Genomic DNA, 26,954 nt, shown 5'->3' on the forward strand with positions numbered 1-26,954 from the left:
AAAACCCTTTACTCACAAAAGTCACATCACTCTGGCGTATGACTGTTAAGATGGTCTTGTACTACTATGAGCAAAATAAATGACGCGTCTCTTTATTTTGAAGTTCTCTCAAAATATCTCCGTTTTCTCTATATGTTCGAAATTTTGGAAGGTTTCCCCAGCAGGAAACGTTAATAACAATCTCGTTTTTAATATTTGTGTTACATATTAGCTTAAAATAAATAAATTAGAAGCGAAAAGCATTAAATCGACCGAAATTACGTGAATTACCAACTCTGCTAAAATGGGAATTTTTCAATAACGAGAGGGAATTCTGCAGTTCAACACGAGCAGCGACATCTATGTCATTGAGAGAAATGTTGATTAGATTTACAAACGAAACTTTTAAAGAAACATTTCTAATATGTCTTATTACGTGCATTATTACAAACTCCAAATATATGAATCTATACTAAGTATTAACGTATAGATAGAGCATATAGTAGAAATTGCCTATGGAAAAGGACGAGTTTTTAGCACGATTGTATTGAAAAATCATCTTTACCGTAGAACATGTTCAGTTTAAGTAAGAAGAAGCTGAGTTAGTTAAAGCAACGAGTCTGTATGTCGGAGGTAGCTGGTTCGAACCCCACGGAGATGCAACTGTCATTTTTATTACTCTGGTTATTGTATATATTTTGTATGTGGGAAAGAATCAAATTGTAACATATGTGTAAACTCATGACGATACCAAAAAAAGAAAAAATGTTGTCGCACTTGTATGAGTGTCCCTAATTTTGTTTGCAAACAGTTTCGTAATTATTTTCCCTGTGCTCACTGCTCACAATATGCTCCCTGGTGCATAATGAATCTTTTCCAGTAAATGCTAATTCTAATTTAGAGATTTTTATAAAGTTTATCATTAAATAGTCTTCTATCTACTTTTTTGGACACGTTGATACCAGATTTTCCTATTAAATGTTTAATTTTCCGTAGATGTATTTGTCTTGAAATTAAATTGTTTTGAATTTACCCCATGAGGTAAGTAGCTCGAAGGAGGAGAACTGAAGTAACTGATATTCTACGTAAAAGCAACCAATATTAGATTGATGACGGTTCTTACCTTCAGCACATAATCTTTACGATAGAGAGTCAGAAGGAAAAATCTTTTTTTCCTCCCCTTTGACCACTCATCTTAAAGCTCTACATGTAATGATTCGTGTCACATAATTTCGTCTCTCCAAAGACATTCATATAATAATAATAATAATACTAATAATAATAATAATAATAATAATAATAATAATAATAATATTCCCGAATATGCCACGCTTACATAATGTAGTAATCTTAGACATCTTAGTTTAAAGTGCCTTCTTTAGTAATAATTTGAGCAAGTACGTAACAAAATTTAAAATGTAGGAGGGGCACGACGATTTATTTTGTCCCTCTATTTTCAGCACCCTCCCAAAAGAAAGTATTTAAGTTCTGGCAAGCAGGGCAGACAAAATGAATAAGAAATATATTTAAAGCATCCTTTCCTCCGTGAGTGGAATATCACGTAGCATTTTTTATTCTACCGAAGATAACTCTAGGCGGTTATGATTAGGTAACAAAAGAAACACGTAATATATTTATAGCGCACTTTGGCTGAAATATTACCGCTTCTTTATTTTTCGAAGGCGCCCTACACAACCAAGGGTGACAAAAAGAATTGGAAAAGTGTCTAAAGATTATACAACACTTTATATTTTGTCAGAAGCATGGCAGTGTATGCACAGCATTGCTTTCGTTAACAAGTGTTTCACCCTTGAGTCGCTTATAAAATTAGCCAGAATAAACTTTTGCCGATCGTTGCTCTAGAGGGATTTGTCCAGGATGGTTTGGTGTCGGGCTAATAACGATGAGTACGTTTAATTACAACACCGTTAAAGAAGTATCAAACTTTCTGAAAGGAACTTATTTAGGAAATTACAGATTCTCCTTATACATATCCAGAGCCCATTCTGAAATATTACATCTGGTGTTCTGGGTGAAAGTTCTATGGGACTATTAGAAAAATATATATTCCCGTTTCCACGTTGATGGTAGAATTTCTGAAACAGTTATTGAATTACGTTCGAAGCATTGACGTAAATAGCGCCCCCACAACCCTGTGGCGTGGGGACCGCACAAAAAATATATAGAAAGTACGCAGGGACGGACCAGGACAAATTTTCACCTGGGCAAATTGACTTTAAGGCACCCTCCCCCTTAGTATTAGCATATATTTTACATTTTATCCTAGTGTTTTTAATAGTTTAAACCCATTTTTCAAAAAGACATTCATTACCTAGGAAAACTTCACAAAGCATATAGCCTGCTATAAACAATATGAACACCGCCCCCCCCCCCCAGCTTGGTCTAGTTGCTAGCACGCCTTCCTTCTGTGGTCCAGGGTCCAATTCCCGGTGGGTTACTGTTGAACGATAAACATGGTTCGGATTTCACTATAATCAGTATCCACATCTCCTTTGGCCATTAAGGCATAACCGTGGAACGCTAAACTCAAGCAAAGAAACAAACAATACTTATTCCCCCTCCACTCTTTATTCTATATACCATCTCTCCATTTGTCGATACAGTCCCCTTAGTGCTATGAAACTCTCTTGTTCTTCCATGGTGAAATGGAAAAAGATTATGTAATTTCCGCTACTTTACAAGAATATAAACCAAAAAAGTCAGTAGGAAACACTATAAAATTTACTTTTTAGGCTCGTTTTGGCGTCCCTCTGATTCTGGCGCCCCGGGCAGTCGCCCGGGTTGCTTGTCCCAAGTTCCGACCTTGAAAGTATGGACGCATAAATAAGGGCTGCAAACATGAGGTTAAACTTCATGTTATGCCACTGGTGTTTGAAATGTTCAGTAACTGATCGGTTAGTGAAATAATTTCGACGGTTACTGATATTTAATGTTTAGCTAAGACAAAGTTACCTAACCAAATGCATTTGATATCGCAATGTTACAATTTGATTTTTTCCTCATATAAAAAAGAGAAAAACAATAGTAATAAAAATCTTACTCGTATTAGGCTCGAACTAACAACCTAATTCGTACAGACTAGTTGCTCTGACCAACTGAGTTTCGATTTCTTACGCGAAAGAAGTCTGTTATATTACGAGGCATGCTTTTCATTATGATCGTGCTGTTAATTTATTCTTTCGATAGGTAATTTCCACTCTTTGTTTTAACTATATAAATAAATGTATGGATTCATATATTAAGTGTCTTTGGGTAATGTGTGTAATAATTTCGCGACAAATATACTTTCTTAAATGTATGATTTGCCCTGATTGTCTGTTCATATGGTGGTTGGAAAACACACGTCAAAACTATTCGAAGTAACACGAACACAGCTTAAGAACAGGGACTGAACTGAATCATCACTCGATTGACCTTGAGGGCAAAAGCACCAAAGGGTAGCTATAAACGAAAGTTCAGCATGCATTTCTGTGGAGCTCTGTTCAGTATCACGGTTCTCTGGCAAACACGATTGTTCTTAGGAGTATATATTACAAACCTAACCTTTCGATAGAGAGCAATGGCAGAGAACTAAAGTAAAGGAATTCTTGCCCTTGTTAAGTTGGGGTACCACCATGTGCAATAAAAAATATCGCGTCTCCTTGAAGTGATATTTTATCGAAAATAACTCGGTTTCCTTTATATATTCAAAGTTTCTGAGGGTTTCAAAATGAGGAAACATTACAGACAAACAAAGACGCATTTAGGAGTGGGTTCAGGGGGTCCGGACCCTTGTGAAATCCTAACTTTTCTGTAAATTTAACCTAATTTTCGGGGTTGTTTTTTAAAATATATTATAATTTATCCTAATATTGAAGTCGGACCCCACAGATAACTTCGGACCCCTCCCGAAATAAATTCCTGCATACGTGCCTGCTGATAAATATATTTTGAATAGGCCTATATTCGTTAAATAATAAAGTAAAATAACTAAATTAGGAGCAAAAATCTTCAACACGGTCCAACCTTTGTCCACTGCCAATATTGTTAGAAGTATATTAATAGCAAAAACTCCTAGTGAATGCTGAACCTTGGAACTTCATCCCGAACAGAAGCATATTTTCGAAACACACTAAGGCCTAGCCAGAAAGCATTGTAAGCGAGTTAGGTTTGACAACATCGCACGGAAACAAATGAATGCTGAATTGTATTGTAACCCGTTCCTACTACTACTATTTTTACTACTAACTTTGCTATGGATCTGTATAGTACTAGGGCAAACTTATTTTAATGAAAGAAGTTTAAAGAAAAATTTTTAAAAATAATTGTTAAATCACTTTTTGAATATTATTTTAAATCTTTTTTTAACGAAATTGTTATAAACTTTTTTTAAAAATAATGAAAATAATTCTCCTTAGGAAGGATTTGAACCCACGCCAAAATCAAATTTTCTTACTAGCATGCTGCGCTAGCTCACTCAGCTATGAGAGCCGACGGCATTTAGCGTATACTTTGTGCTATATTTACGTCATGACTTGTGATGTCACCAACAGGATCACGATATAGACGTCATTATTTTTCCTACATTGCAGAATCCTCCGAGATTTGATCATTGTCTACTTGGACTGGAATTGTCATTTGGAACAAGCACTTGAATATGAAGCCAAAAGTTCTATTAAAATAGACGAAAACTTCGAAAGTTCTAAGAGTTTTAATATATTTTCCTCTACACCGAAAAGCCACCCGAGATTTGATTATTGACCACTCTTACTGAAATTCTCATTTGGAACCAAAACTTTAATATAAAGTAAAAAATTAAACTTTTACATCAATTTGGACTGGCTGGGTTTCGGTTAACCACACTATTATGTTTAGTTTAGTTAAGTGGTAATTTGTGACAGAATCATCAAAAGAATCCTTCACTTCACCGCTTCACCCCCCTTAGGAATCCGTGCTGGATCAGCCACTAGAATCAATAGACACTTTTCCTATTCTTTTTGTCACCCTTGGTTGTGTAGGACCTCCTTCGAAGAAATAAAGAAGCGGTAATATTACAATCAAGGGGAGCATGTATTAGGTATCTCTTTAGTTACTTACCCCTAACCGCACAGAGTTATCTTCGGTAGAATTAAAAATGCTACGTGATATTCCAATCATGAAGGGGGAGAGGGTGATATAAATATATTTCTTATTCATTGGGTCTGCCTTGCTTATCAGAAATTACGTAACGTTGTCCCTGTTTGTCAGTAATGTTGTCTTTGTCTGTTGGGAGGGTACTGAAATGAGAGGGGCAAAAAACGTTGTGCCTTCTCCCACATGGTTGCTCAAATTATTACAAAAGAAAGCATTTTAAACTAAGATGTCTAAGGTTACTACATTAGGTAAGTATGGCATATTCACGATTATTATTATTATTATTATTATTATTATTATTATTATTATTATTATTATTATTATTATTATTATTATTATTATTATTATTATTATTATTATATGAATGTCTTTGGAGCACCGAAATTGTGTAAGATGAACCATGGTATGTAGAGGTTTAAGATGGGTGGTCATAGGGAAGGAAAAAAAGGATTTTTCTTCATCTGACTCTCTAACGTAAAGATTATGTGCTGAAGGTAAGAAGCATCATCATTCTACAATAGGTTGCTTTTACGTAGAATTTCAGCTACTTCAGTTCTCCTCCTTCGTGGTACTTACCTCATGTGCTAAATTCAAAACAATTTCAATTTAAAACAAATACATTGTAAAACTTTTCCGTAATTAAACATCTAGTGAAAATTAAACATTTATCAGAGAAATCTGTTATCAAAATGTCCAAACAAGTAGATAGAAGATTATTTAATGATAAACATTGTGAAACTTCATAAAATTCTTCAAATTAGAATTAACGTTTACTGGAAAGCATTCGTTATACACCAGCGAGCATATTGTGAGCAGTGAGCACAGGGAAAATGATTACGAAACTGTTTGCAAACAAAAATTAGGGACACTAATGCAAGTGCGACAACGACATTTTTTCTTTTTTGGTATTGCCATGAGTTTTACACATATGTTACAATTTGATTCTTTCCCACATAAAAAGTAAAGAAAATAACCAAAATAATAAAACTGATAACTGCACTTCGATGGGTTCGAATCAGCTACCTCTGGCATACAGACTCGTTGCTTTAACTAACTGAGCAATTTTTTTCTTACAAATGAATCTGTTCTACGGTAAAAATGATTTTTCATTACGATCGTGCTACCAATTCGTCCTTTTCGATAGGTAATTTCAACTATTTGCTCTATCTATACGTTAATACTTGGCATAGACTCATATATTTGGAGTTTGCAGATAATGCACGTAATAGGACATATTAGAAATGTTTCGTTAAAAGTTTCGTTTGTAGATCTAATCCACATTTCTCTCAATGACATAGATGTCGTTGCTTCGTGTTGAAATGCAGAATTCCCTCGCGTCCTTGAAAATTTCCCACTTTAGCAGAGTTGGTAATTCTCGTAATTTCGGTCGATTTAATGTTTTTCGATTCTAATTTATTTATTTTAAGCTAATATCGAACACAAATATTTACAACGGGCTTGTTATTAACGTTTCCTACTGGGGAAACCTTCCGAAATTTCGAACATATAAAGAAAACGGAGTTATTCTCAAAAAACTTCAAAATAAAGAGACGCGTCATTTATTTTGCTCCTAGTAGTACATCATCCAGTAAGTAAGAGGAACACTCTAGATGCTCATTATTGTTGATATCTTAAGTACCACAGTTGTATTCTGCAGCACGTACCAAGTGGTCGAAACTTTTGGGCAATACCGTTATCCTACACGATAACGCAAGAGATTACAGAACAGATATTATCAAATTCCCCTTACAGCGATGAGCATGGGAGTTACTTCTATACCCGGCATATTCTCATGTTATTAGTCCTTGGGGTTATGTTTTGATCCACAAAGTGAAAGAGCCATTGTGTGGGTAACGTTTGCATAAGAAATTAGACATTGTGACATGATTTCGATGGAAAGTAGCTCACAGCAAGCACATCGTATTAAACGCCTTCCTCAAAGCTAGCAATGCACCGTAGTTCAACTTGACGACTACCTCGAAATTTGGTAAGCATCCAGGATAACTTGCGAGATATGTACTTTGTACAATTTAAAGTATGTGTAAGAAGTTTTGTGTAAACTGGCTCATGCAATTATAAACCAATGTGGACCAATTACTATGTTATGCGGTCCCCGGTATATATATCAACTGTGTTCGATTCATACTTAATAAAAAGCGTTTCGAACACATCTCCCATTGTTATCAGCAACTAGGATGGCGCAATCTAAATACCCGTCGCCGCATTCACTCTCTTATACTTTTATATAAAATAATTAATTGTAACGAACTTACTTATCTATCCTCTAAATTTAAATTTCTCGGCGATACTCACCCACTGAATACCCCGTCTAAAGGAAATACAACACTAGACGTTCAAACGCACAAAGTTAATTTCATTTCCAAATCTTTCACATTATTTACCAGCAAAACTTGGAATGACGACCCAGAAAGCGTCAGAAACTCTGGTTGAGTGTTAACTTTTAAACGTCAGCTTAAAGAATATCTTTCTAATGGTCTACAGTGAACAAACAAACAAACAAAAACAGTTGTTACACACGAAACTATTCATTGTGTTACCATGCAGTCGTTCATTTTTCTCTTTCTATTTCTTCCAATTTTCTTTTCTATTATCTTCTGATAATGTGTATTAGCGTATAAGTTATACACAATCACTTAAGTATGTGCGTAATTTTATCTATACATAGTCAATCATAGGAATGTATTTTATGTTCTATGTAATCAAGATTGATGTTCTTGTTTCTCCTTGTATAGTTTAACATGTATTTAGCATTGTCGCTTCTTTATTTTAGTGTTTATTTTACATGTAATAAGTTCCATTTTTCACCTTTCATGTTTTATTTTCTGTATTGTTCTGTATGTCTGCAACTCTTTGACGTGCCTAAGTGTATATCATTTTTATCCCGTCGTAAAAAAACTATTAAGAGATCCGACTGTAAAAGAAAAAGATAAATGGTTGAGTGGAAGAAAAGTTTATGCTTTAACTCCCCCATTTTAAAAAGATATAAAATAAATAAATAAATTAATTAATTAACAATATTATTTCATAATAATATCTTTGCGCTTATTGTCGTTTTCTTTAGAAATGGAACACACTTGTAAATTGTTTATATTAGTCCATGTGAACATTTACAAATTGGCTGAAGTGTTTTGAGCACAAGAGATTACATTTAATTGAACAGATAAACAGACATGGTCTCATACTAATAATAACAATCTAGATATATTGGCTTATTACTCAATAAAATAAAATGAAATTTCTACTTTTATGTGTCGCGAATATGTCCTGTAGGCAAAGGGAGACGAATAATTAATGAGAGTGAATGATTATAAAATAATCGGTGGATTGTCATGTGGGAGGAAACGTCTGAATCCCGAGAAACCCACGGACACGATGTTGTCCGTCAAAAATTCATATGGACAACACTCATACTAGAGGTGAGAACTCCACTCTTGATCCACTGTGTCCTTTGATAATGAATGTGTGTGATATGTCATGACTAGTAATGAACGCAATATTCTGTTCCACTGAGTAACACAATAAAAGAGAAATCAATCTACTGGACGAAACTTAACAAAGGCTGAACTCTTTAAACGTTTTCTTTTATGTATGATTTTTTTTTACTTGTGGACCTTAGAAAACAAAACACAGAACACAGAACACATAATATTTTGCAAGTGTACTACCATTTACCAAACATTAATCATCTTAGAGCTGAGGGCAGGCTTGTAGCCACCCCAAAAATGTAGGGGGCCCTGTTGAAGTTAGGGGGGCTAATCCAACCATAATATAGTTCATCACCACCGTATGGTTCATTTGAAAAGCCTACCTTGAAAAGTTTAGGGTGAGGCAAAAATTTAGGGGACAGTCTCCCGGGGATACTGGCCTATCTGAAGGAGAGGACAAACATAAATATACTTATGTTTGTATACTTAGAACACTATTTCTAGTGAGGTCATTGAAAAGAAAAAAGGTCGAGCTTTAAAGTAACAACATAAGTAACACATAATGAATTTCTGTCAATATTCCTCTTGTTCAGGTGCGAAAAATCCTGGGCACCAGGTAGTCAAGGCGATGGAAATAGGAGTCTGGCTCATAAGTTAAATTAAAAATGAAAATTGTATATTTTGGTGCCTAGATTTGAGAACCGGCGCCTAGGTCACAAGAAAAATTCTCGAGCACTTATCTTGTTTGTAATGGTCTTTCGGTAGCCTAAGCATCTGTCTGCTCGTATTCGCTAGAGCTTCCTTCAGCTTCAAATCACCGCGGTGACAACAAAAGCATTTCCTTTGTAGAAATATATGAATGTAAAACGCTATATGATACGATTCTTGTAGCATTAAGATAAGAATAACTGTTGTAATGGTGCGGATTGACTGATTGTTAATATGCAGAGTAAATAGTAGAAACGATGTAAGGATGTAATACGATATGAATATTTTTTAAGGGATTAAGAGCATTTTGGAACAGAAAGTGAATATTTGTATCGGTAGTATAATAGCATGGAGATTCATGGCAAATCTTCTAAATAAACAAACGCTATATGATGGCCAAGGTATTCTCAATCTGCGCATGAACTGATATAGTGCTTAGACTCTAATGTTTTTGAGGTAATACAATAGTAAAGTAATCCTCCTTAAGTGTATAAGAATCTAAAATATTTGTAATGATAGAACGTTACAAATGACCATTAATGTATTTCAAGCTAGAAAAAGAGGCCTTATTAACACGTTACGTTTATATACAGTAAGTGTATTACTTATTTTGCCATTCTTCCTTTCACTATTCTACAAAATTTATTTGTAGTTGCAGTGAGAAACTGCAATATGAAAAGATTCCCTGAAGCTTCCAATACCACTCAGAGAGCGCTACAGACATCTGACGTCATGCCAATACCATTGTTTGTGTTGGCGTGACGTAAGCAACTCAGTTTTCCATTGTTTGAAGCGTTATGTCTCCGTAACGAAGAAATATTTTCTGAGATTTTTTGTATGTGGTATATTGGAGATTAGTTCTACACGATGATATCTTCAAATTACAACTTTTGGTCAAAAGGGACATGTCCATTGTAGTAATTTTGTCTCTTCCTACTAGCTTATGTAACTAATTTCCACTTAACGACTCTATATACAGCTAATAGATTCCTTAATAGCAATAACAAAGAAGAGGCATTACTTTGGAATCTGTGAGGATCAAAACTTGGTTTTGTTTCAGATTGCCATTATGATGGCATTATTGATATACCTGTTTCATAATTGGACAATGTGTTCATAAATGTTAGGAGATTTTTAGTTTTCATAAATTCCGGTTGTTTTTATCCGTACTTTGCTCCTATATACTACATATATATTTTGAATGTAATATCTTTCTGCTAAAACTAAATTTACGACGCATCCTTTGTGTTCTCAAGCTGTTGACGAATAAATTAGTCGAATCAAGAAGTAGATCTTCAATGTTTAAAACGTCGTAATTATTATACTCCCCAACTTCAGTCGTAAGTACATATTAGTTTTAGCATATTTTGACTATTCCATATTGTGTTTAATGTTCGTTTATCTCGAATTGAGTTTCGAGAGGCGTGGTGGTTCATAGGCACAAACTTCCGACGCGTAGGGTATATGTTTCGATTTCTGGTCAATTAAAATTGTAGTGGACAACATTATTTCAGTGGATGTTCTAAGGGTACTCTCGTTCTCTTAAACATTTTCATTTCACTGACTCTTCCCTTATCATTCATTTGCCTTAATCACCAGTGTTCCTTAGTCGAAAGAACATATCGTGAGAAATTAGATTGAAATATTTCATTATTTCGAACTGAACATTATTTAGGGTAATGATTTACAACACTATATAATCAAATTTTCCATTCAAGTTGGAGAAACTATTAACGTACTGAGATTAACTATTCCAAATAGTGGTAGAGATCACTACGTTATCTTTATTTCACAAATTGGGTACTAAGGCTCTTCCTAGTACCCATTTGAAGTTCAAACCATCTAGCTATTTATCATACCTTGTAAAATTGTCATTAACTAGTGGATTGGCGATGAGGCTACGAAGAAAAATGTTCTTAATGGAAGTGAAAGCCGAAAAAGATGGCGCATCTCCAGCACAAAGAATAATAAATACACCTCCTTGAAGCACTCCAAAAGATGTGCACACTAATAGTATACACACAAGTAAATAGTATACTTCACTTACTACTCCTTAGCAAGTACACTATTATAATTATATTTGTATTCGTGTTTCTATGCAAAACCTTTGATGCAAAACATAAAAAAGAATGTGTGAAACATAACGGAAAAAGTGACACTGCAATAGAGATATGAAAGTGATAGTTTCTATAGTTTTTGGAATAACATATCATTCTCATATATGAACCACATATAGATTCAATAGCAAATTTCATGCATTTCCAATTTAGTACATGCACATAAAACTAATACACTATCCTGTAAGTTAATTTGGTAGTTACAGACAAAAGTGCTTATATTTATGAACTTCTTTTAATATATATATAATAATATTTGTTATTAAACAACATATGGGATATTATAAATACAATTTCCGGTAATATATAGCACAGAGATATTGAAGGAAATAAATTGATGCCAACATTACGTATCCGTAGGTCTATTATCCTAACACACTGATTTTCACATCCAAACTACTGTACACTATCGTGACTGTAATTTAAAAATTATTTAACATATTAGTGCATTTATAAAAAAGTAGTTTATCAATTTGAGTAATTAAAAAGTAGTAAATTTAAAAAAAATATATATCCTAACGTTGTTAAAGATAATACATATAAATGAATGTGAATGCAACAAATATATCACTGTAAATATACTTTCTTTTGTCAACAGATATTTGGGCGAAAAATGCACAAAACGTATCACAGTATTTTGGAGCAGGTTTTGTGCTACGTATGAACGTTTTCTGCAAGAAAGTACATTTCATGGTACGACAATCCTAGGAGATACATCTCTGCATTTATATATAAGGTATGTGTAAAATACACAATTTCACTTTGAAATCAACACTAATGTCGCTCCTTTTCGATTTGTGTTAAATGTTTCTCCTCTTTGCATCATATCCTTCACCCTTTGTAAATTTCTAACTTGTCCATAGAAGAACGTGTTAACAAATTAACACTAATGTACTACAATAAAAGTAGTTAAATTTGGTTCAGCGGTATAGAGAAATTAGCCGCCTATCATCCAAATATTTATTTCTATTTAGATTAAAAAGTTCCCCTTCCCATAACAAGGACACTATAGAACTACGTGGACATGATTACTCTTATTTTTAATGGTTTATTTCATAAGTCGAGTTTCATTTGTCTAACGTAACGTGGTCGTGAAATACTGTATTCTTGCCGCATTTTTGAATCCTGTCTGCCCTCCTCAGGATACGCTCTTCGTGAAAGCTAATGTAATAAAAAGTAAATTGATCTATGTTCCACTCGCGTATCACTCGTGTTCATCAAAATCGGTCCAACAGTCCACAAATGTTAGACTTCAAGCATTTGTACAATTTATTTGTGAATATGTGGCACAAACTTTTGAAAACTTTCTCTATATCCATATCATTTTTCTGTGCTGTAATGTAAGCCCGTACAACAATGATGTAGTACAGACTCCTTACATTCAAGGTATTCCTATCATCCCCAAATCCAAGCCTAGAGTCGAAAATCAAAGAAATGATTAGTACATAGGTAACTATGGCGATAATATGCATATGTATAAAATTGGGTGACTTTAGTCGCTAATTGCTAGCGAAAAGGTGACGCCAAACACGCAAACACAAATTATTTTCTTATTAACGATTGCAGTACAACATATTCATATCACAATATTAGTACTACGTCTGTGTAGCTATTAAATTGCTATATTTTGAGTTCCCGAAGCATCCCAATAACTTATTATTAAATATGAAAAGAAGTGTTCCTTCATTTACGTTGAAAAAACAGTTTTGATACTTGAATTTTCCACAATACGTACATGGACAGGATGACTTGAAATATAACAAATGAAAATAACTATGATTTCTATCCAATATTATAAAGTAATTAAATATTACATGGTGTTGCACAAAATATAAGGTCTAAATATATCGATATATTATAGTTATATGCAGAAAGTAGATATAAAAGGAAGAGATATATATTTTTACGATTCGCTAGTATGCTATTTCTTCTTAAACCATTATAATTGCTCAAACATCTATTTTACGTTCCGTTCGTGGATAGCTATCAACTCTGCTCTTCACAAATCCTTACCGGAAAGTTAACTAGATTTTTCATAAATTACAGACACACATTAATACGCCTCGCATCTAGACCATATACATATGCAACGTGTAATAGATTGATTGTTGTCACACTGTTGCAGGTTGGTTTGGCTTTGTATTTGGATTGTAGCTCTGTGTGGAACTATTTTCACTTCAATTTTTCTCTGGAATACGTACTACTACAATCCAATTGCTTACGAAATGGACACGCTTATGAGACATGGAAATGGAAGCCCAATAACGTTTTCTATCTGCTCAAGTTTCCGCATCAACTGGACACAAATGTAAGTCTCAATCATTGGTATAGAAAATTAGAAACATTGTATACAAAATAAATAATTACATGACTAGATAAATAACAACAAGTATCTATTCAGTTGTCGTCAGAACTTACATAACCAGGAGTGAAAGGTCACGTAAATACTGATTTGGTGGTCATTTTGAACAAGAACGCAAATAGTGTTATCGGAAATGCATTTACATAGCATTGTAAAACGATAGTTGAAATAACTAATGCAAATACGTGGATTTCGAAATCGATTTTCAAGACTCGGAAGCTGTTGTCAAAGCAATAAGGATGTAGTTAATCTTAGCTGGTTCCAATTTTTAAAATGCGGCATGCAGGCTCTGGTTCATTGTTGGCAAAAGTGCATAACAAATGGTGGAAACGACGTGAAAAAATGATAGCTTGTAGGTGAAATATCATTCTGTTTAGTTGTGCTGTTGTTATTTATGTATCTCTTTTAGTTTCCATGAGAACAATTACGAGACATTACTTTCGGAACGACCATCGTAAAAGTTTTACACCTTACGGGGTATACGTAGATTGCAATTTAAACTGTGGGAACACACATCGTAAAGGCTGTGTGATGAAAAGAGGCGCGTGTCTTTAATCACACACAAAAAAACTTAACTGATAAAATTGTGATAGAACGATTTGAGAGTTCAGATCTACAGCTAACACAAAATACCTGAAATACTTTCACTTTTACTATGGCTAATATTACTGGATTTGACAACCAATATTACCTATATTACGAGTTACGTCACTCAAGAACGGCAAAGGCCCAGAATTGCACCCTTAATGAATTACATTAAATTTTGAACATAACGTTTGTGTTTAGCTAGGTTTTCACTGCATCACTTTGCTATAAATATACATAACAAATGGATTGAACCCATTTGACAATAATAGAGTATTTGTCGAGCTCTTCAAGTAAGAAAGAAATTCGAGATATTGATAACCCATTATAAGCGTAATAAATTGTGATATAAAGTAAATGTACAAATCTTCCTATATTTCAGAAAATTCACAATAAATAATTGGTAGAGAACAATTTATATAATACATTGATGTGTGTAAAGTAATGAAGTATACGTAGTCATTATGTTAACTTTTAAAACACGATTAACCTGTCAAAAGTAATTTCTGAATATAATATCAACTTTACTCAATTCAAAATTTTATCATTTAACTTTGCCTAAAATGTATATCCTGAGATGGAAATAAAGCTGATTCTAAATTTCATGCCAAAAATATAGTTTAGCATTACCACACAGCTTAACATTAAACTGGTGTTATAAATTCCCTTTGAAACAAGTCTACGCTCATCCTATCTTATTCGAAAATTCTTAACGGAGATAAATTATAGGTATTGTTAAAATAAAATATTCGTGGTTGACTGTTACATAAATTCAACAAACCAGATGAACGTTTTGACATCAAAATTCTCAACGCATTTAACATTTAGGAGGAAATGAATTTTTATAATTTCACTTTCATTCTAACACCTAAGTATTATAGTTTTTTAATTTTTATGAAGAATATCGGCTGAACAGTTTGCAATTAATTACTCAATCCTTTTAGTACTTAGGTTGATCTGCCTTTTTTATTTCACTTTCATTGATATTAATATTTTTTGGGAATGACAATAAATGTGCTAAGGGAAAAATGAGTCGAAATATAGGATTGCGTTTCAAATAATTGTTCTAATTCTTATTACTGACGTGCGGAAAATTGCTTTACAACAAGTTGCGATAAATTTAAGGTAGTTTAAGGTAGTGTAATGTAAGGTAGTGTTAAATGCTTTATAATGACGAGTGTATTTTCGAAATGTAACGGAAAATCACGCCATTAATAGTAACACGTTTTTGATGTATAATGCAGCCTATGGAATAAAGAACATATCATTTTATATTTTCGATCTGTGTGAGTTCGTTTGAAGCACGTATTTGAATCATTCCCTGTGCTTTGAAATTGCATATACCAAGCTAATGCTTCAGTACATATTGCAGTTGCTGCTAAGATTGTAGTGCTGAATCTAATGTTGGTCGTTGAATCTGTTTCAATTCCCAGTCTCACACCGTGATCTTGTCAACAGCCGAGAAGGAAATTGTAAATACTCAGCCACAATTTAACAGCGTTGTTGTACATGTCAACACAAGTGTACTGCCGTGTCGTGACAAAAAGCTGTAACTTTGGCGAAGAAGTTTTGCGAAAATGAGCCCTAAAGTTTTCATCCGAAAATGTGATCTGTATCGTGTAGAACAAGTGTAACTAGGCAATAATGGTCAACCAATCAATTTTCACCCAATTTAATCACACAACATGCATTTACGTAACATTACATGTAACCACGTGTTTCCAAAGTCAAGATACACTATTTCTACACGATACAGATCACATTTTCGGATGAAAACTTTAAGGCTCATTTTCGCAAAACTTCTTCGCCAAAGTTACAGCGTTTTGTCACGACACGGCAGTGTAATAGCTTGAACATTTGTAATCAGAATATGCACATTCATTAGACTTCATAATTATTATAGCTTATATAGATGTCTAAATTCTATGTTTAGAAAAAAGCTATTACGTGTATTTATTTGTAACAGTAATAGTATAATTAATCATCACGTTGCTATATCAGTTAATGCATAAAATACTTTGCCGTGGTTGGTTATGTTATCAGATATTTATCAAATGCATATATATTGTCCAAGTATTACGTCAATATATTTACTAATTATATGCTATTAAAAATTGAGAAGGTTATTATTAACTAAATTATTTGATAAACTATGTTAATTTTATGAATGTTATAGGCCGTGTGAAACGCTTCTCGTAAACTGCAGCTATAATGAAGTACCATTACCATGTTGCTCTAAATTCAAGAATATCACATTGGGAGAGTACAGTTGCATTTCATTTAATTCATATCAAGTGAAGTGAGTATATATTCTATCAATTGAGTCTTTAGATATAGTGTTTCATTCGGTCAGCATGATATATAATCAATTGTACATCTTTCTGTGGTTGATTCTCTGTTACAGATGTCTAATAGTGTCTCTAAACTTTTACTTTGTCATTTTTATTATTTTTTTTAAAATTGTATTAAGCTTTTCAGTTAATTCAGTCTGTTATGTACGATGGTGTCCAAGAAGATAGCATAATTAAGAAAAATGAGAAGATGTGGGAACACATAATGGCAACAGCGGCATACAGCCGTCATAGAACAATGCGATCACAACAGACCTTGCCACAGAAAAGAAAACGTGCTGAAGGTAATACAAGGGCTGCTGGATGGAGGGAAGAGAAATGCCCGAAGAAGAGCTGATAACAGCACACCACACCACAGTCGATAGCTGAGTCGTGTGCAAAGCAGATGTGTTGGCAAGAGTGTTGGTGCGTCGTGAAGGCTTCAACTTACTTCGAGGACCCACACTAGACCCTGTCTTGCGTAGCAGGAAAGTCGGACGCCTGGAAGATGGTCAAACACAAACGAACGTGTCCAGAATACTGCATGTACCACAAAGTGTGATCTTGCGCACGAGCACAAATTCCGGGTCGCCAGAGAGTCACAACCCCTCGACAGGCCCGGTATCTGTCGATATGAGCAAGTCAGAATTGGTCGATGTCAGCACTTAACTGCCATCAGAGCTTGCAGCTGCTACAAGAGCACGTGCTTCAAGATAAATGGTGTACCGGTGACTGCATGAGATTGGTCTTTACGCAAGGCCCCCGTCGTGTGTGTACCTCTGTATCGTGTGCAGCGCAGAGCCCGCTTGAGATGGAGCCAAGTACACAGTCACTGTACCATGGAACAGTGAGGTCACGTTCTGTTCTCGGACGAGTCGCGATTCAGCTTGCAGTCAGATTCTCGACGAACACTGATATGGAGAGAACAGGGGACACGATACAACCCGAAAGGGACCAATTTGGTGTTGGGAGTGTGATGGTTTGGGTGGGCATCATGATCAATGGCCGTACTGACCTACACGTTTTTTTAGGGCGGTACTTTTACTGGTAAGAGGTACCGTGTTGAGGTGCTGGAACCGTATGCGAGACCGTTTCGCGGTGCAGTTGGACCATCATTCGTATTCATGGATGACAACGCACTTTGTCATCGGGCAGGTGTGGTTGATGATTTCTTTGTAGGAGGAAGATATTCGACGCATGCTGTGGCCTTCACGGTCCCCAGCCATGAATCCACTAGAACATGTCTGGGATGCATTGGAATGCGGATTGGAGCCCGACAGCTCCCACCACTAACGATTCTGGACCTGTGTACTACTCTTCGAGCGGAGTGGTCAAGGATACCGATGGACCTCATCAACGAAGTATTCGGAAGCATGGAACGACGTTGTGCAGCCTGTGTAGCCGCGCGGGGTGACCACATGACTTACTGATGCTCTTGGTCCACCACAAACTCATTTGTCTTCTAGCCACACACATTGGATCATTTACAACTATGGTGAGTTTTGTCAAATAAAGGTGTTGGGACTGTGTGTTGAGTGTTTTCTTCTTCTCTTGCACACTTTTTTCACGCAGGTGCCCACGTTTTGATGTCTAGGATCAGTCAGATGTGTTTGGTCCATGTGAACTTGGATACTGCTATATTTTTCGCTGTAGATTAGGATTATGCTATCTTTTTGGACACTAGTGTATCTTCTCTAACCATAACTTTAATATGCTACAACAATTAATATACAATATATTCTTGTAAACTATTAATATGATCTAATATACAAATACATTAACGTTGATGTATATGAAATTATAAGTATATGCTAGTGGTAAATAGTAAAAAAATCGTTCAATGATATAACTAAAGTAAAGCAAAATGTGAAAAAAAGAGTAAGAAAATATGGATTTTTTAAGACAATATACTCTTTAAGAGATGCATTGTAAATCATACATACATACTAACACATTCGAACGTATACATACATACACATACAAACACCAATACAACTACAACACTAGAAGAAGTTATAGAAAGAGCACGAAATTTGCACACTGTGTAGAGGATAGTCATGGAACGAAATGGTTAGGTACCCAAGGTCGCCATGCGTCACGTACGCCTGCCATACCATCTCGGAAGGAGTACAGGCAAAGGAGACACAGAAGAACGGTGAATGTGCACGGTCGTGAGTGGAATGTGTCGAAAGTGGTCAGCATTGCCTTGTCATCGAATACGGCAACGATTCAATCAGGTTTCGCAGTTCTACCGTGGAATAATTCTTGCATACCGTGGTGGTGGTTTATCGTACCGAGAGATCAGTGTCAGAGTAGGATGAGATGGATCTATCGTGGCACGTATGAACCAGTGGATACAAGAAGACACAATAGAGAGACGTAGAGATTAGCAATGTTCACGTCAGACGACGGACCAAGAGAACAGACACCTGGTACGCATGGCCGTAACTAACCCTACGGTCACATCAAGACACGTGGCGCACAAGTACGGGTGATTTAACTACACAGTGCTATTTTCTTTATCGTCACCCATTGTTGTGGATTCCCGTGTAGGTACAGCAGAGGCTTGTGTGCCAGACATAGTGCGCACACCGTCGTGCATGGTTTAAGGAATGAAATGGCCGTATTTGTCTCCGGTGAATTCCGCTTCTGTCTACAGCATCAGAGGAGAAGTATACGTGCCTTGTGGCACCGTGGAAATAGGGTTTCTGACACCTGCTTCATACATCGTCACATAGGCTCTTAACTGAACATTCATGGTATAGGATGTCTTTCCCTTATGTGTTCTTTCGCCTTCCTTACGCATTCCAAGTACATTAAACAAACAACGGTACATCACAGAGATGCTCACGCCTGTTGCTGTTCCATTAATCCATGAACTGCGTAATATCACTTTGCAACAGGATACCGCGCGACTGCATATTGGAGGGAATGTTTTCGCATTCCCGGAAACTTCTGGCCCTGTGCCCCTGGTTCTGTGGACAACATATTCGCCCCAAGTCTCTACCATTGAGTATGTATGGTCCATAGTGAGTGACGGCCTGGCTCAACACAGGTTTCCTCCACATAAGGTTGAGTAGTTTTGACCCCGAGAGGAAGCCGCATCTGATGCCATACATCAAGTAGACATCGATGGGCTCATTCTCTCTATGCTCGTCGTGTTGCAGCGGTTCCTTCAGTCCGTGAAGGCTCTACACGCTAAGCTTCTGGAAGTTTTGCAACCCTGCTATTCATGTCACATATGATATCAGCAGCTGTAAGTGCAAACATATCTTATTTCTTTCTATTTACTATGTTTCGCATTTCTATCTAATTCTCTTCTGGGTCTTGCAATTTTAATTGTAAGGATTTTTTGTCACATACTCATTAACATTTTGAAAATAAATTAGTCGTTGCTTCTATAATGAAAGCTTCGTATTAATTTCTGTATATTTATCTCAAAGTAGGGTACTTCATGTCATAATTTAGTGTTTCACATATTAACTATTTTAGTGGCGCTTGCAGGCCACAAAGCAGTAGCGTGCCATGCTAACATCACATACAAATCGGGTTTTCATGTTAAGTACCACCGTAAATAAGAATTTTTGAAAAATCCCCAAAACAACGGAAGAAGAAATGTTTCAGTCCACTCACCAATCTAAACTTGTGGCCTCTAGGCATACTTAAAAAACTGCTGATCTAAATGACACGATAACATACAATGGGAATAATATGGCATAATGGTAGGGCACTCAAATCTTTTACATGGCATTACTGGGGCCATTCCTATACATATGTATTTCTGGTGAACATAAAATCCGTGGATATTGCATGGTATTCCTGTTTCATCTGAAATTTCGTTTCATCAATTATTTCATAATTAATTATCTTCATTCATCCTGTGTGTATCTTAGTCTACAGAGCAGAACCGTGGTCGTAAAACTGAAATTATAATTTGATTTATTTTCAATAACATGCAATGGGAAGAAAACAAAGCTGAACATTTAATTATTACTGTCTTAGTTCTTCCAGTACTGGGTTCGTGTCCTACAGCTCCATCTCTCACTAGACACAGTACGGTATTTATTGATCATACAAATATATCATATGATGACATTATTTTTGTTTCTCATAAAGTAAAGTGAATGAAATGTTAAGAAATCTTTACGGGTGAGGCAAGGTTTGACTCACACCTAGATGGAAGGATTTCACGAAACACAGAATTCACTAAAGCGGGTGGTAGCTCATCCCTAATATCAGGTACTTTAGGTTGGAACAGTAGCATCTACGAGCTTCCAAGGGTTGCAGATCGTGTGATGAGAGACATCTCCAGTAATTAGGGATAAGACATATTTTAATCATTCTAGTCTGAATTTCGCTTCTCAAAACCAGTCCGACCAGATGACCCAGGAAGATCCGTTGATTCTATATACACGGAAGCAGGTTAATACAGCATTAAATGACAATTTTATTGTTGATCAATAATTTCCAATAACCAAGCTCAAATATTCATTGTTATGATTCCTGGTGTCATACGATATTTTTAATCAACAAACTCTGACTTATATATTTAAAATAGCACACACACCCATTGGGGTGTATCGAAAAAAACGTTTTTTTCGAAATCGTGTTACCCTTAGTGATCATTTTGGCTAAATGTGGTAAACAAAACAGAAAAAAATTCGCATCACACCTCAATTATTTCATGTGCCGCCATCGGCTTCAAATTTTGAAAAATGATGAAAACGTAGATTTTTCAAGACAATAAGTGAAATAGTTATAACATTATACCCTCTTCCAATTACTTAGTAATAATTGTTTTCCGGAATAGTCCCAATATAATGTAAAAAGATTTCAAGACTATTTCAATTTTTGAGTTACCACCATCCCACTGATCTGTGGGAGGAAAAGTCAATGACCTTGTATATTTAAAAATTCCTTAAAAAATACTTCAACGTGATAGTGATTTTTCTGTCAGGTCTCTGATACAATGGAGTTAAAACTCATGAAATGTATTCAAGTTTTTATACATTTGGAAAACGTATAACATTTACAGAAAACTCAGTGAGATACAACATTACAGTTCCTGCAGCTTGTAACTTATTTCAATGTAAATTTATTACATTAGAAACAATCCACGACAAGCAAGTGGCCGCAGTTCGAGTTTTTTCCTCACTCCCACTCCTGGACTCTCACTTCTCTTTGATTTTGTATTTGCAGAATAGTGGTTCTCAAATGTTACCTTATGTTAGCTTATTTACGTTCAGTTACTTATTTTTAATTTGTATTCTGGTTTATTTGTGAACTGTAGTATCCGGTCTAGAGTTTTTAAAATTAGTGCCGAGCGTCTGCATTACACACAGAACTGACCGCTTCTGTCACTAATTTTATCATGCGCTCTAGTGCTTGAGTGTGGCAAGGAGAGCTTGTTATGTCTTCAATTGCAACTCCGGCAATTTTTATGCTACATTGCAGCTCATCTTTGTTTAGGTGTTGTGTTAGTAGTGGCTTCATCAAGAGACACTCACACCAGTTTATGATGTCAGTGTATATTTCTGTGTCTAATTAGACTTCACGAACATTGAATTCTCTCACACTGACATATAAGGATAAAATTCTTACTTTCAAATTTTTTCTCCAATTTAGCCTTCATATGTCCGCTTCTGTGCCCGATATCATAAACAGAAATAAATTCTCAGGATGACTAAACCATGCATTTTACATTATCACTGGATCAATGATTTATTTATAATCAGTGTCTATAGATCTAGAAAATGGCGTAAGTTGTATCGAAACAGCTAATACAGTAGGGTGTATCGAAAAAACGCTTTTTTTGAAATCTTGTTAGCGTTAGTGTTCATTGTACTAGGTGTTCACTGGGTTCAGAACTTCATCGTTTTGAATTTAAGAACCGACCAAAAGTATCTTCTGAGTATTTGGCAAGTTGGGCTAGTGAACATCCTGGAAAGCCACAGGATAGATGATAACTACTACTAGAATTTTGCGCCAACAAAGCTAAAGATTATGGTTTTCCATATAATGAATATCTATCCTCCTGTATGGTTATATTTAAAAGCAAACCATCGTGCACATAAGGAGCTAAACATTTATGGAAACTTATGCCATTTTCCTTGATCAATGGATTCATATTATAAATCAATCATAGATCCAATGATCATGTAAAATGCAATTTTTAGTCATCCAGAGAATTTACTTCTGGTAATGATATCGGACACAGACGCGAACATAAGAAGGCTCGTTACAGAAGAATTTTAAAAGCAAGAACTTTATCGTTATCTGTCAGTGTGATAGAATTCAAAGTTCGTGAAGCATAATTACACAGAAAAACCTACATTGACATCATAAACTGGTCTGATTATGTCTTGATGAAGTCACTACTAACACAACACCTGAGCAAAGATGAGGTGCAACATAGCATAAAAATGGCCGAAGTTGCAAGTGAAGAAATAACAAGTTTTCCTTGCCACACTCAAGCAGTAGAGAGCATGATAGAATTAGTGACAAAGGGGGCCAGTTGTGTGAGTGGTGCAGACGCTCGCCATGGAATAATTTTGGAATTTTAAAATCCCTAAAGCGGATACCACAGTTCACATAGAAGTCAGAATACAAGTTAAAATGAGTAAGTAAAGGTAAATAAGCTACAACATTTAAGAACCACAAATCACAAATTCAAAATCAAAGATAAGTCCATGAGTGGGAGAGAGGGCGGAATTCGAACTGCAGTCATCCTAGTGGTAAGTCGTGGGTTGTTCCAATGTAATGAATTTACTTTGGTATAAGTTAAAAGCTAAAGATAGTATAATGTTTCTCAGTGTGTTTTCTGCAACTATAAAAATGTTATACGATGGAATATATATCATTTCATTCACCTTTGACTCCATTGTATCAGATACCTGACAGAAAAAATCCCTAACATGTTTAACTATTTTTTGCAGATTTCTTACAAACATGCATTAATATACAATGTCATTGACTTTTCCTTCCACAGTTCACAGAGACAGAGAATTAGGGAATTAGGGAGAGAGAGAGAGAGAGAGAGAGGAAGTTGGGGCTAGTTGCAACGTTTTTCAGGTCTGTTTTTTTTACACGAACATTATTATAAGCTAGATACAAAAGATGTATTCAGTGGACTTAGGGTACATGCCTTAGTTACATACCAAAAAACAGTACTGCAAAACATCGAACGGTAGATTTAATAGCATCATTTTTTTAACTAAGTCCGACTGTTGACACTTGCCCCACGCATGAGGTAAATTGCAACATTGTGTGGGGTAAGTTACAACAATCGGACTTGGTTCGAAAACTAGACTTAATCACATCTTCAGTTTCAATATCGTGAACTCACTATCACTGTAGCAGTCAATGCTATCATATCTACAGTTTCAACATCGTTTAACTCACTATCACTGTGGCAGTCAATGCTATCAAATCTACAGATTAAATATAGCTTCACTCACTTTTACTCTGGTAGTCAATATCTTTACAATCTATACAGATGTATTACGGATTTTTCTCTGCACACGACCAATGAGACCACTTATCACAACCAGTAGCGTACGCAAGATTTATTTTCGTGGGGGCTGAAATCAGTTGTGAAGAATATAGTATATACAGTAGCTAAATGATCTTTTGTCAAATAACATGAGAGAGTAGGTTGATGTAAATCGCTGGAGAGATGACACACATTCCTGGTGCGCAGGGACATACACAGGAAGGTTTTCGGGTTCTTTCTTTCTTTTCTTTTTCTTTCCTTTTTTTTTACAAAATTAGCATAATTTTAGGGGCAATTAGTATAATATTACATTTCCTACTTTAGTCGCGGCTTGGACGAATCCCCCTGAAAATACTTTTACCTGTTAATGTGCACTTTTTTTTTAATTTAGGAAAGAAACCGAGTAGCATTAACAATAAAATATTTAGTATATACGGCATATTTGCTACATCCATTCAAAACGAGAACATCGATGTCTCACAAAAAAAGTAACTTTGTAAAGTGATAATTCCATTTAACATTTATCTACCAAAAACAACTATAATACAAAAGTTAAATATTTTACTACAATACCGAGCTTAATCTAAAACAAAGGTTTTTCTTTTATTTAAACAAAATCCTCTTTCCATTAGTATAATTTATTTCTATATCTATAGTAGAGTATATAACGAAGGCAATTGGTCAAAGTATCGTAATAGATATTGTAAGCTCTTGTAGGTAGATGACTGTAGAAAATCAAAACATTTTATATAAAATACTCGTAATTTATACACAGGTTTTATAAAGCGAGTTTGAAACGTCTTGCATTCCCAGATCCAGCAAAATGGTCGCTGACATGATAATTTGTGGTTTCTAAATCCAAGTCTCTATGAATACAGAGTAACGCAATTCCATTCAATCTATTTTCACTTGTTGTGCTCCTCAAATACATTTCAATTAATTTTAGTTTCGAAAAGCTTCGTTTAACTAAAGCTGTAGAAACAGGAAGCACAGCAAGTATTTTTAATATTATGCTTATATTTGGGAAAATATTTTCATCGCATTCGTCTAATGCGGCGAGACACTTCCAAGTTTTTCTTCTGATTTCCACTTTTGTCTCCATAAATCCCACTTCCCAAAAGTACTTCATCGTAAGAGTCAGTCAGGTCGTCTGTATAGAATTCAAATGCTTGTCGAACTTTATCAAATGGCACATCACAGTTGGTTAGTATGAGATACAGAAGAGATGACACAGTATCCTGGCGAGCTAAGAACTTTTCATCTAGGGAAGAAATCATGTCGTCTAAGCATGGTATAAAATGTGTCACTCTATAATATGTGTCCGGGTCTTCAAAAGCTAGATTGGCTCGATTCTTTTGGAGACCAACTGTTCTTGGAATTGTTATTTCAACATTTATATGACCTGCAAGTTCCAGAGAATCTTTGAACAGTTTGTGAAACTCAGAATCAGCATTTTGTGCCAAATCACGTATACCTTCTTTTGTCATTTTTACTTTTTCTAATGCAGTACATAAATCGGTGCCTTTCGTTTGAAGGTATTTTGAAAGATTGTAGGTGAGTCCCAACAATTTTGATGTGATAATCAGAGATGGAATGAAGGACGGTGTTCCAATGCTATTTTGAAACTAATAATGCCTTCTTCGAATGCTCACCAGATAGTTGGTTAACGCACTCAAGATCTGAAACAATTGGTAAAAGCATTTCTTTAAAAAGTAATACAGCATCATGCCTATCACACCATATCGTTTCACAAGTGTTTTAATTCTTGTATTATCACAGTCTCGTTTCATATCTTTAATTTTTTGTATTAAAATGGAAGTACGCTTTACACTGGCTCGAAAAAATGAAGACGTCTCTGTATTACGCCCATAGCATTTCGAACAGCCTGAACTTTAAACGTATCAGATACACACAACTTTAAGCAATGACTCGCACAATGGGTATATATTGCTTTTGGAAAGGATTTCTTTAAAATAACTTGGACACTTTTCAATTCGCTTCTCACAGTAGATGCTCCATCATAGCCTTGGCCTCTCATATATGTTAAATCAAGCCCGTGTTCTATGAGTTTTTCTTGCAATGTGCTCGCTAAACCTTGACCCGTGACATCGTAAACAGGCACAAAAGAAAGAAATTCCTCTTTTATAGCAAAGGGTTTGGATTCCGTAATATATCTGAGGCACAGTGAAAATTGTTCAACTTGAGAAATGTCTGTTGTTTCGTCAGCTAACACTGTGTAAAAAGGGCTCTGACACACTCCTATAATCTTCTTTAGAATAAGGCTCCCAAAAGACTCAATCAATGCATTTTTTATTCTTGAACTTGTCTACATTGAGTTTCTTGCACTGTTCTCGAGTTGTTCTCTGAGTAGTAGGTCACCTCCGTTAAGTCGATATCTTAGAAGGCTGCGGAAATTTACATCGTTATTGACAGGTGTAATGAGAGATATACTTCCTGCATCGGAATGTCCTCGTAAAGGAAGGTTTTGCATGCCACATAGTTTCAATGTCTCCACTATCCCATTCAAGCTCAGCCGATTATCTTCAATAACCTTCTTCCTTTTTACATCTAGTACTTGGTCGATTGGTACTTTCTTCTTTTCTGCGAAGTCTAAAAAAGTCCTTTCAGTGAGAACTGCATCTTTATGGTACTGCACAGATTGATGATTTCTAAATGATTCTAAAGCTTTTTTCAAACTGTAAAAGGGCTTGGATATGAAAAGGCCAACTTTCTGATGAGAACCCTTCGCAACGTTTCCTTTATCTAAAAAAAATACAGAACTTTTACAATGCAATCAACTTT

This window comes from Thermobia domestica, chromosome 5 (assembly GCF_964235325.1).
Source record: "Thermobia domestica chromosome 5, izTheDome1.hap1.1, whole genome shotgun sequence".
NCBI classification, from domain to species: domain Eukaryota; kingdom Metazoa; phylum Arthropoda; class Insecta; order Zygentoma; family Lepismatidae; genus Thermobia; species Thermobia domestica.